A 12,317-nucleotide genomic window follows, 5' to 3' on the forward strand; every position below is an offset into this window, starting at 1 on the left:
TATATAACTTTAGTTCTTAATCATCAGGAAACAGAGGAAGAAACCTTTATTTATCTTTATAAGGCCACTCACTCATTGGTCGAATGCTCTGCCTTGCTGTCTTTTGAGCACTAAGACTCGGTTTACATTCCTGGTTAACAGGCCAATGACCTCATCTGGACCCTCCCTGCAGAAGTGCAACAATGGCAGTACTACCACCATGCAGGTAATTCAGACTGTGACCACATAATAGCTGTTCGAAGCCTCTGCCACCACGTGGTCTAACCCAGGTAGTTTTAACCTGGGGTCGTAGGCATAAAGAAGCTACACACCACGGCAAGCTCTCAATCTCACCAAACTACCAGCATCTCTGCATTTCTCTGAAAAAGCCTACGGTTCATATACAACTTTTATAGCCGTCTCTAACTTCCTCCCCAACCCCCTATCCTGACCCCTGAAAATGTTGTAATCACTGTTCGGTAGCCAATGGACACGGCCGTGCTTAGCTCTGTATCAACATCACTGCCAAAGGTGGCAAGTTAGCCTTAAGCCAAAATCGATTAATTGGCAGTTTGGGAAACAGAAGAAATCATTGTGATAAGACCTAAATGTTCAAAAATAACTGCTATGAGAGTTGTGAAAAATCAACAGGAGTTTTAAGAGCACAGAAAATAAAACTATAAATCTTTTCAAAGCGAGGAGCGATTTTTAAATGTGACTAGATAAGTTGATGGATGCCTAGGAGCTAATGCATAGTCGCTGGTGACGTCATTCTGAAACAGACATTTATGCCCAGGCTTCACATTCCAAAGAGCTTGGCTTTATAATTTTAAAATATTAACCATAAAAACATAGATGAATCAGATACCTAGATTTATTGAATCCACTGGAAGAAGGATTTCGTTCATATAAAACAATTGCGGCAAATGAACTCGAAGTTAAGTATGGATGGAAGCCCAGAGTCAATTAAAACTAAATGGGAAAGAGATTTAAGTCTGAAAATTGAAGATAAGGGTTGGCAATTATCCTGTCATCTAACTAAACACAAAACTGCACTGCTCTGGGTGAGTTGATGTATTTTTAATTATCATATCAAGCATTTGACTCTAGTTAGAAAAATGAAATTGACCATGAAGGAAAAAAAAAGTCTACTTCTCTCAATAATTCAGAGGGAAAAATACCCTTCTGCCACATGGTAATCCCTACACAAAGATCCGGTGGTGCACAGCCATTCAGAGCCTATCATAAATTGTACAGAAGCATTTCTCGGCATCCTCTGGGCTGTGTTTACCTCGTATTAATTCTCGATTAAATGTGGAAATATTTAGTTTTGCCTCATTTACATTGTTAATGGTTTTATAGCAGATTACAAGAAAATAAATGAGAAAGGTCTTTTTAAAAATATGCTGAATAACTCAAACAGTAAAAAAAAAAAAAAAAAAAAACCTCAACAACAACAACAACACCTTGAGACTCCAGGCAAGAGGGACCCTGTCTTGGGCCAATTCACTAGAAGGTCTCACACATTTCACAAACACCTCCTCTGCCACCCAGGACTGTGCTCATGTCAGACGACCTGCTCTTGCTTCTAAATCTCTTCCACACTCCCTGGGAAACATTTCACTTCTTTTGCTCACATCTTTGAAAAAGAAGACTGCTACATCTGAATGCCATGAAGGTTTGAAGGTTCTGGCCCACTGACATTTAGCCATGGGGAGAAGCTGCGCAAGGAAGCAGTCAGCTGTAAGGAAAAGACAAATTAACTTGTCCAGTCCTTCCTTGTCTTGTAAATGCAACAGTTTTTGCATTCTAGATTACTGTTTCCCAGGGAATTTGGAAGTGTCGTTTTCTTCTCTTTCTAGTCTAAGGTGAGGTCCCAGGAAGAGTCACCGCTACCTTAATGTTTGCAAGAGATAAAGATAGCAGTTAAGAACATTGTGCAACATTAAGTAGTTCCTATTATCATTACATTTGTATGAGTAAAGTGAGGGGTACCCATTTTTGAGGGGTGCCCATTTTAAGGGGTGCCCATTTTTTGAGGGGTACTCACTTTTTATTGATAACTTGACTGCTAGAACTGAAACCAAAGATCATTTTATTTTTATCAAAATGCTCAAATATGTTAATTAAATTTTAGATGAAATTCAACTAGATGCAAGAATTTTATTTTAAATACTTGCAGGTAAAGGCTAGGATCTAGAATAAGACATTTGCACTCAATCCTTCTCCTTCCAGGGTGATGGTGATGTGCCTACACTTCTTTTCCCCATCTAGTGCAACTTAAAGACCTTGGGGACCATACATAAATAAAGATAACACACTAAAAAGTGAAGAGAAGAAAGCAGAGTTGTTGAAGAACCCAAAACTCAAGGAGTAAGAGAGTAGAGAATGCCCCAGGGCAGTGGTTCTCCACCTGTGGGTCAAGACCCTTTGAGGGTTGAACGATTCTTTCACAGGGGTCACCTAAGATCAGAAAACACAAATATTTACATTATGATTCATAACAGTAGCAAAATTACAGTTACAAAGTAGCAACAAAAAATAATTTTGTTTCCCTATTGCGGGTACCACACTGGTACCAAAAATGGCAAACAAAAAAATTCAAACAAAGTAAACAAAAATGAACAAACCATGAAAATGTTAAGGTTTGGATAGAAAAACCACTCATCATACAACTGAGAAGATCTACTGAATGAAAAGTGACCATCAGTAGAAGTTGACACTGGGATGAAAGCGAGATTGCAATGGCCTGACAAGGATTTTAAAATAGCTACGATGAAAATGCTCTTGGGCACTACGAGCACACGTAGAACAAACAAATATCCTGGAAGTATCTGTAGAGAAATAAAAGATCAAAAAAGAATCATCAAACAAATCATAGAACTTAAAACTTAAATTGGGTCCTTGTCAAACCGGGTGATCTAGGTTCAAAGGAGAGAACCAAGTCATTGGGTTGTTCCCTGACTTCTATGTATATGCTGCGGCATCTGTGCCCCTCCCTCTCAGACAAAACAAACAAATAAACGTTTGGAAAAAAACACAATAAGTCAAATTAAATGTTCAATAAATGAACAAATATTAAAGGAAAAGACAGAACAACAAAAATTACTCAAACTGAGCAATAGAAAAAAATTAAGTAGGGAGGAAAAGTAATTGTGTAGAGACCTGTGGGACTAAAACAAAAAATGCAATTTATTTTTAATTTGCTTGTTTCTTTGAAAAATGTCTCACTTTGTAGTCTTGGATGACCTGGTACTCACTGCGCAGGCCTTAAACTCACAGAGATCTACCAGCTTTCAAGTTCAAAACATGCCACTATGTCCAGCTAAGGGCTAATATTCTTTATCAATGGAACTAGAAAGGAGAAATATGATGATCCTAAGGGAGTATAAAAAAAAACTACATATACTGGCTGGCCATGTCTTAAATTCAGAAGGAGACATAAACCTACAGACAAAAGCAGCTGAGTAGCCTCAAACAGGCCACACCCAAAGGGCTCCATGGTAACCAAGCTCTGATAACTGAAGACAAGGGACTGGGCTGATAACTGAAGGCAGGGGAACTGTTCAAAGTTTCCAGAAAACATAAAAATAGAATAAGCACTCTTGCCATTGTTGATTTTCTAAATTATTTTTGTTGGTCGTAGTAAGCATTATTGCTCTGATATGACTCTAAATGAAGGAGGGGGAGGGGACGCTGATGACCATTGCCACATGGGGATCAGCAAGGGGGTAAGGAGAAGGTGACGCATGCATGCTTCCTTCGAACTGGTGAGCTAACTGGCTTGGGTAAACTGTGTGAATACTAGACCCATTCTGACCTGCAGTGTCTGAAACTGTGAATAGGACTGAGCACCATTTACAACACATTTTTCCTCTATAGGGACATATCTACTTTTACTTATGAGTTAGATATGGTAGGAATGTAAGAACAATCACAATGAAATAGAACAGTTACCACAGTATTCTGGAAATCTGCGTATGTGTGATCTCTCCCCAGATACCTTATGGTACTGTCCTCCTCCTGCTTGTGATGGTGTGAGATGGTACAACAGCTCCACTGTGACTTAAAGGTGGGTAGTGTTGTCTATGCTGTGATGCAGTGTCAGGCTATGCTGAGCTCCTGATGGTTTATCAAAAGGAGGTCCATCTGCTCCTAATGGTCCTTCATCACTGAGCCAAGATGACGCTGACAGTGCGAAGTCAAGAAAGAGGATGACAATGGTTTGGGATCATTGTAAGTTGATGAACATGATTGGTTGGGAAATAGTCAATGATTTTCCAGACCTGAATATGTCCAGACAAGGGGTCTGTTTCAAATGTCCCCAAGTTCCTGTGGCAGACATATATAGCCTTGACATAACCAAGTGGTGCCCCACCTAAGGGATGGATCCACGAGGTTCTGCTTGGAGATGCAAAATACAACCTCTGCATTTTCATTTCCACAGCACAGATTCAGACTGTCCCAGAGCAGCGTCCATTATGAGGAAGAATATAAACTCCAGTTCCTCCAAGGACTTCTAGGTAGTTTTCCATAGAATGAAGCACTTTTAGAATCATCCTATAAGCCAAATGTCTATCACCCACATCATCTGGTTATGAAGCCACATAAAGATAACTTTGGTGGGTTTTTTGCTTTGTTTTGCTTGTGTGTGTGTGTGTGTGTGTGTGTGTGTGTGTGTGTGTGTGTGATGTCCTCCACATGCTATATCTGGTTTTGTTGTGTCCAGAAGTGTTGCTACATACCCCCTGTCAGTCTGTCCCTCCAAGTTCAGTTCCCTGGTGCCTCTTTTGCAGGTTAATGAATTTAGATCTATTGGGTATCTTCTTTTGGAGAAATCCAGCTTAATCATAATTAAAGACTAGCTTTGGATGATGTCGTTCTCCTTAATTAATTTCAACATTGCCAGAAATGGCAGCAGCTCTTTCATTGGCAGTTACAGCTTCCCACTAATTTTCATTTTTCAGTCCAAAGTTATTTCTGACTCTGTGTAACTATTCCATATAAGCCTTAAGTGGTTTGGTATCCCTCATTTCAGAAAATCCATTTCTGAAGTTTTTGTATGATGGGTTTGGGTGAAACACATTGCCAACAATCGGATCACACTTCTGCGACTTCTCCATCTTGTCCAAGCTCTGCAGTGTTTCAGCCATAACTTTTATAACTCAAGGCACAACAGCAAAGATAGCACAAAAATTTCCCCTCTTTAATATTTCACAGAATATTTGTTCTTACTGCAGATCTTTACCTCGCCACCTTTTTTATACCCTTACTAAGTCAATAATTTTCATTGAAGACATTACATCGCAACTGTCAGCATCGTTACTCTTGCGTTGGGGGCCAATGTTGAGCAAGATAAAGGTTACTTGACTACAAGCATAAAAGTACAGCAACAGTCAATCTGATAGCCTCCTAAGTAACTAGCAGGAAGCACACACCACATAAATATACTAGATGAAAGGATACCATATTCTGAGTATGGCAAAGAAAGACACACAGGATCTCACCATGATATAGGAAAGAACATACAATTTAAAACGTATGAAGTATTTATTTCTGGAATTTTTCCATGTGGCATTTTCAAATATGGTTGATTGCAAATAAATGAAATATCAAAAAATAAAAGTGTGAATAAGAGGATGTGTATATAATGTGACTCTTAGAGCAACTATTTTTTTTATAGCTAAACAGAGTGATGTACTCAAATAAACGATAAACAAATAAATAAAATTGAATTCTAAAACTATTCAACTAACTCACAGGAAGGCAGGGAAAAGAAAACAGAAAAATCCCTACAGCAGAACAGAGAGAAAGAGAAATGTAATATCATACTTAGGCACTAACAGTAACTATATTAAGTGTAAACAGCCAAAATACATAAGTAAAAAGACAAATATTGGAAAAGATAACTGAAAGTGTAACTCAAGTATGGGCTGAGTGAATCACACTCACTCCAAATTTCACAACACTGGAAGAAATGTAAAAGATAGGGAAAGGTCTGGTTTGCTAATATCAACCAACTGGAAATCGGGGTAGTGGTGTTAATACCCCATAAAGTAGATTACAGAGTAAAAAAAACAATTTCAGATGCAAAGGAGGGCACTGCATAGTTATAAAAAAGATTGATTTCTCTAGAAAAGACAGAACAATCCTAAATATATATTCACTAAACAAGAGAGCCACAAAATATGTGAAACAAAAACTAATAGGACTAAGGAAAAAAAGACAAGCCTGTAATTACAATTATATAGTTCATTCATCCCTCTCAATAGTGTTTAAATAACTCACAGAAAATCACCAAACACATATAAGCTCGTCTAGACCACCAACCAACAGAATTTAATTGACAATGATCAAACACTTTACCCAACAAAAGCAGAATATAAACTCTTTCCTAGTGTGTACAGAACATACAACAATACAGGTTATGTCCTGAGCCATAAAGCAAACCCCAACAAATTTCAAAGAATTAAAGTCACACAGAATTTCTTAGCACAGTGGTCTCTAAGTGAACTTTAATAACAGAAAAAGTAATGGAAAATTTTTTTCTGAACACTCAGACGAACTTAAATCAGATCCTTTTAAATAATTGGTGGGTCAATGAAGGGAAAAGTTTTAATGCATTTATATGAATGAACGATGTAATATAACATATCAAAACATAAAGAGGAGTGTTGACAAGTACTATGTACCACAGATAACACATTGGAAAGGGGAAGAGGTTAAAAAAAATCAATAATCTCAGTCATACCTCTACAACTCCATTTAAAAAAAGGTAAAATAGCCTAAGGTGAGGAGGAAGAAGGACATGATCAGACTAACAGCAGAAATTAATGGAACCAAAATAGAAAAGTCAATAAAAATTCTAGTTCTTTCAAACTGTCAAAACTCTAGTAAAACCAGTACCAACAACAACAAAAGTAAAAATGAAAAAAGACATGAACTGCCAGTGCCAGACACTATAGAATAAATATTGTTACAGATACACTAGACATTAAAAATCATAAGTAAATCTCATAAATAATTCTATCTGCTTAAATTTAACAAATAAGCCAACTCTTCAAATCCAACCCCACACTAAGCAGATCGTTTCATATCTGTGGAATTATAACACGTTGAGTTGGTAATTTTAAATTTTCTAAAAGAGAAATTTCCAAGTCCATATCACTTCACAGGAGAATTGTGCCAGGTGTTTGATAACAGATCAATACCAATTCTACACAGAAAATAGAAGAGAAGCAAGTCTTTCCCAACTCATTCCCTGAAGTCACTGCAGCCTGATTCCAACACCAGATAAAGGTAGCACGAATACTGAGAAAAGGGAAACTGCAAACCACTGTCCCTCATGAATACAAACAGAGAGCCCTTGGAAAAATAGAATTCAAAAATAGATAACAACCCACTGTACACTGTAACCAAGTAGACTATTCCAGGGGAGCAAGCTGTCTTCCACATTTAAAAAAATAATAAAACTACCATTTTATTTAGCCCTCCTGTAATTCCTAACTGCCTTCTAAACATTTATTTTCATACCTACAGATAAGTGTAACTCCCAACCCCCACTGAAGAAACTTCTCTTTGCAACCGAGAGTGTTAACAGAAAACCGCAACCGGTCAAAATATGGAGAAAAACTGATGGTGGAGTCAACAGCACAACTTCTGCACCTAAGGGTTAGAGAAGATTGTGGAAAATAGAGCAGAAAATTTTGAAGAGACAGAACACCAGGAAACTTATTGTGCCTTTGTGTTTCCTAGAAATGACAGGGAACCTATGGTCATGGTCCTTAAACAATATGGCTGCCTAAGCAAGACCAGGACAAAGACAGTACCACAGACATGCCATCACTGGAGGGGGAAATCTCACTGGACCCCACTCCTAGACAAAGAACTACAAGATCTAAAGAATCCTGGGTACATGAAAAGTAGTCTTCCTCCAGGAAGGAGTCCTCAAAATTGGTTATCCAATAGCAGGTGGTCATCCCTGAAATCATGTGCATGCAAGCAACAGTGACCTAACTCAGTGGGCTGTATTTATATACTATTGCATTATTTAAATATATGTGTGTGTGTGTGTGTGTGTGTCTGTGTATGATGTGTGTGCGCATGTGTGCTTCTGTGCATATGTGTGTGAGTGTGTGTGTGTGCGCGCGCATGTGTAATAATAACAATTAAAGAAGATGCCAGGAACAATGGGGGGAGTGAGAGTGGCATGGGATAGATTGGAAGATGATAAAGACTAGAATAAAAGTACATAATTATGTTTTAATTTTAAAAATAATCAATAAAATCTACCCATCTGTTGACCACAGAAAATCATATACCATGATCAATATTCTTGGGAAAATGGGAAGAGAGAATCACTATTCCCACTTGATAAGAGCACTTGCAAAAAACTCTATAGCTAACACTGTACTCAGTGGCAAAAAAAAAAAAAAAAAAAAAAAAAAAAAAAAAAAATCCAGCTGTTCTCCCTTTAAGATCTCAAGTAAGACTGGTATGGCTTCCCACGATGATAATTCAATAGACTGTTGAAAGTATGAGAGTAATGATAAGACAAAAGAAATAAAAGGCAAGCAGAGAGAAAAATGATGAAGTGTGAAATAAAACTGCCTCCATTTGTTAATTAAATCATTGTCTACACAGGCTAGTCCATGGAAACTATAAAAACAAATGAACAAACACATCCCAGAACTAACAAGTGCTTACAAATGCCACAGGACTCATGATAAACTTCATTGCATTTCCTAGCAATGAACACAAAGATACCTTAATTAAAAATAGCACACCATTTACACTAGCCCCCAAATCACTTAGGTATGATCAGCTGTCAATGAAACAAAACATGTATATGATTTGTGTCCTAAATCTTAAACAATACTAATTAAAGTAATCAAAAATATAAACAAACACACCACACTCATCGTCTAGAACACTCAGAAGGGGAAAAAAAAAAAAAAACAATTTCCACCAAATATATAGATTTTGCACAACTCCTGTCAAAAATCTCGCCAACATTTTAAATACAAACTAAATTATCTTAAAATTAATGGAGAAGTGCAAAGGAAACTCAATAGCTAAAACTGTTTTTGAAATAAAAGAATAAAGCAGGAAGAATCACTTTTCTTCATCCTAGCATACCTCTAACAACTAAGTTGGTGAGAACTGGTGGAGACACACACAGAGACAGGGGCAGGACAGGAAACACGCAGACACAGGCATGCACTCACGTGCCAACTCCTTCTTGATAAAGGTGCAAAAGCGATTCAGAAGAGAAACTAGAACTTTTTGCACAAACAACCCAGGAGCAACTGGACATACAAAAACAAACACCATCCTTGTTAACCCCCTCCCACCACCTATCACTCCTTGTTAACTCAAAATGAGTCCCAGGCTAAAATAAAAACGTAAATCTATGAATTTTTGCACAAAATGAGAAGAGGGAAAAAAATGTGACCCAGGACTGAGGCTGGACACCAAAGAGCGCCACTCAGAATAGAGATAGATTTTTCCAGAATTAAGGAATAATATGAAGGGAAATGTGCATCTCATGTGTGTTGTAAAAGGCCGACATAAGAACTCCGGTGCTGATGTGTTATGTTGGCCGTGGTGCTGTCTACGCCCTGATTAGTTTCAATAGACAGTGCTGACAGAAGAAAGCAGACCAAGGATATAGTGCTCTTTCTGCATTATCCTTGTACCTGCATAATTAGCTCAACATGTCAAGCTGTAAATTTTATTCATTATTTATCATTTGTATTTCCTCTTAAATATATAACTAGAAATACTTTAGGGAAACTTCATAATAACATGCATGTAAACAATGCTAAATTTTCGAGTTTTAGCTTTTACTTCTATTTATGTCTTTGATGAATATACGCAAATCTTATTCTTGAGGCATAGCCTTGCACATCAGCCTAACATGCCCTTCACCGCTGCCCACATGCACATACTCCTCTTTCCATCTCTCGACCCTCGAATTTCCTTACCGTACCTTGCTCGTTCACGCTTCTCTGCCAGTTGACTCCCTCACAAACACCCTAAAAGCAACTTGTATAATTCTAAACCCACACCCTCTGGGAATTCTTAGTCTGTCCCTTCCCAAAAGTCCAAGGCAAAGAGCCTTTCGCTTGCCTCTCTGGCTGTGGTATTAAATTTTGGTGTTGGTGCCCACCCCATGGTTGGGTGTGTGTCTTTTCCTATCTTTGTGTCCATTAGTGCTTTGAGGTGTGTGACTAATGTTTTCCATCTTTGTGCCTCCAACATTTCAAACAATACATATGAAGTGATCAAGAGATGCTTCTGGCGTGGCTGACTTCCAGCTGAAGGTTTCTCAGACTGTTGGTGTCTTTCTTCTTTTTCTTTCTCGCCATCCCTCCTATTTAATTAATTTCTTACTCTCCTGAAGTCTCTTATGTGCCTTTGCAGGAATAATGGAGAATAAATATCTCATTTCAGTTAGCTGTGTTAGTACATGCCTAATAGGCCCCCAGGGGCGGACAGTGAGCATTTTCACACATCCTTTAGAACTCAGAATTGACTGATGAGTGAATGAACAAATGAATGAATGACCACCACAGATATTACATAAAAGTCATTGTTTACTTTTCTCTAGGGCCTTTGTGAAATAAAGACAGATGCTGTGATGGGAAGACAAAGAGCCACACCAAACACGTAAAACACAAAGAAGAAAGCAAAGAGCTCTCCACAAAGCAATAGCACAAAGAATAAGTATGTGGCCAAAATCGTGAGGCTTTTGAGTCTAGATTCAGTCCTGCAAATTGTTCTTTGTGCCTGATGGAAGGAGGGGTGTGTGTGAAATCTTCACATTGTTTCCAGCTGCCTAGGAAGGATCTCAGTGTGAGTCCTGTTTTTCACGAGTACAGAAAAATACAGACACAGAGACAAGTCAGAATCATCAAATGGGACATTTCATGTTTAGGAAACCTCAGCCTTAAGAAATTGATAGCATACCGTCAATTGTAATCAAGCCAGATGTTTGCCTTTAATCGAATCTGAGTTGTTTAATGTAATGAGATGCTAATACATAGTGAGGTGTGTAAACGCAGAAGGCAAGCCTTCTGAGACCATAGGATACTGTGAGCTCTGCATCTCTTTCCTTAGCTATAAAGAATAATATCAGGAACTGGAGAGATAGTTCAGCAGTTAACAGTAAATACTGATCTTGCAGATGACCCCAGCCCAGTTCGAAGCACCTTCATTAGGAGGCTCACAACCACCTTAAATCCAGCTTTAGGGGAGCAGATGCCTCTGGTCTCCATAGGCTCCTGCACCCACAGGCACATACCCACACACAGATTTACATAGAAAAGCTTTAAAACGTAATAGAAAAATAAATCTTCGAAGTGTGTTATAAGAGCATGTGCCTGTAGGACGTATAAGAAGGAAATGAGAGCAATGCATGTCAATTTCAGGGTGTAAGGCCTCACATGCAGCAGGCAAATAAATTATAGTTGGCCCTTTCCATATCAAAGTCACCAATCTCTGGGTTATAAACTTCAAAACACTTTCCTGTGAAATAATTTTTCTTTCTGTAACTGCATTAGAATCAGAGTTATAACATCAGGAGAATACTTAAGAAAAGTATGATATGCATGAAAAATGCTATGTTAGACACCCTGCAGGGCTCTCAATAAATACTTGTGGACTGACAAATGTGTTGTCAGTGCATAAAATCATATAGATAGAAAGGGATAACTACATAAAAAGGTAATTTGGAATCCACACAGGATAATGATTACACTTCAATAAATATTTCACTTTTTTGAAGCAGTATTAAAGAAAACTGGAAATCTTTTTTTTTTTTTTAATCAAGTTTTCTTTTTCAGCTGCAAGTTGCTATGAACGTTTATAGGCACAGAAGTGCAGTGTCCAAAGTGCTGATGTCTTGCTGGCAGATTTTCTTCCTTAGAAGTGAAGATATTGTAGGTATCTAGAGGTGTGTGTGTACGTGTGGGTGTGTGTATTCAGGTTGTGGTGTTTGTAAATACCTCTTTCCAAATGACAGAGAGAAAGAGCCTGGCCCTCGTATGAGCCCATAACCAAACACCCCAATGACACACTTTTCTAGGGCACCAGAATCTGAAGACAGAGTTCATCTTATCAATAGCTACCCAATTGCCAGGCCTTGCATGAGGCCCTGGTTTAGCCGGCCAGTTGCCATATGATCCTGTCCCCATGTGACAAGATACAGACAAGGAGTGACTAGCTATATTAGAGTTATGTACATGGTCATGTGGTGGCAAAGAGAATGGTCCAGTTATCTAAAGATCTAAGGAAATCCTTCTCAGAAGTAGGGACAGTTGAGCTGGAGCTGAAGA

This window comes from Acomys russatus, chromosome 6, assembly GCF_903995435.1.
Source record: "Acomys russatus chromosome 6, mAcoRus1.1, whole genome shotgun sequence".
Lineage (NCBI taxonomy): Eukaryota > Metazoa > Chordata > Mammalia > Rodentia > Muridae > Acomys > Acomys russatus.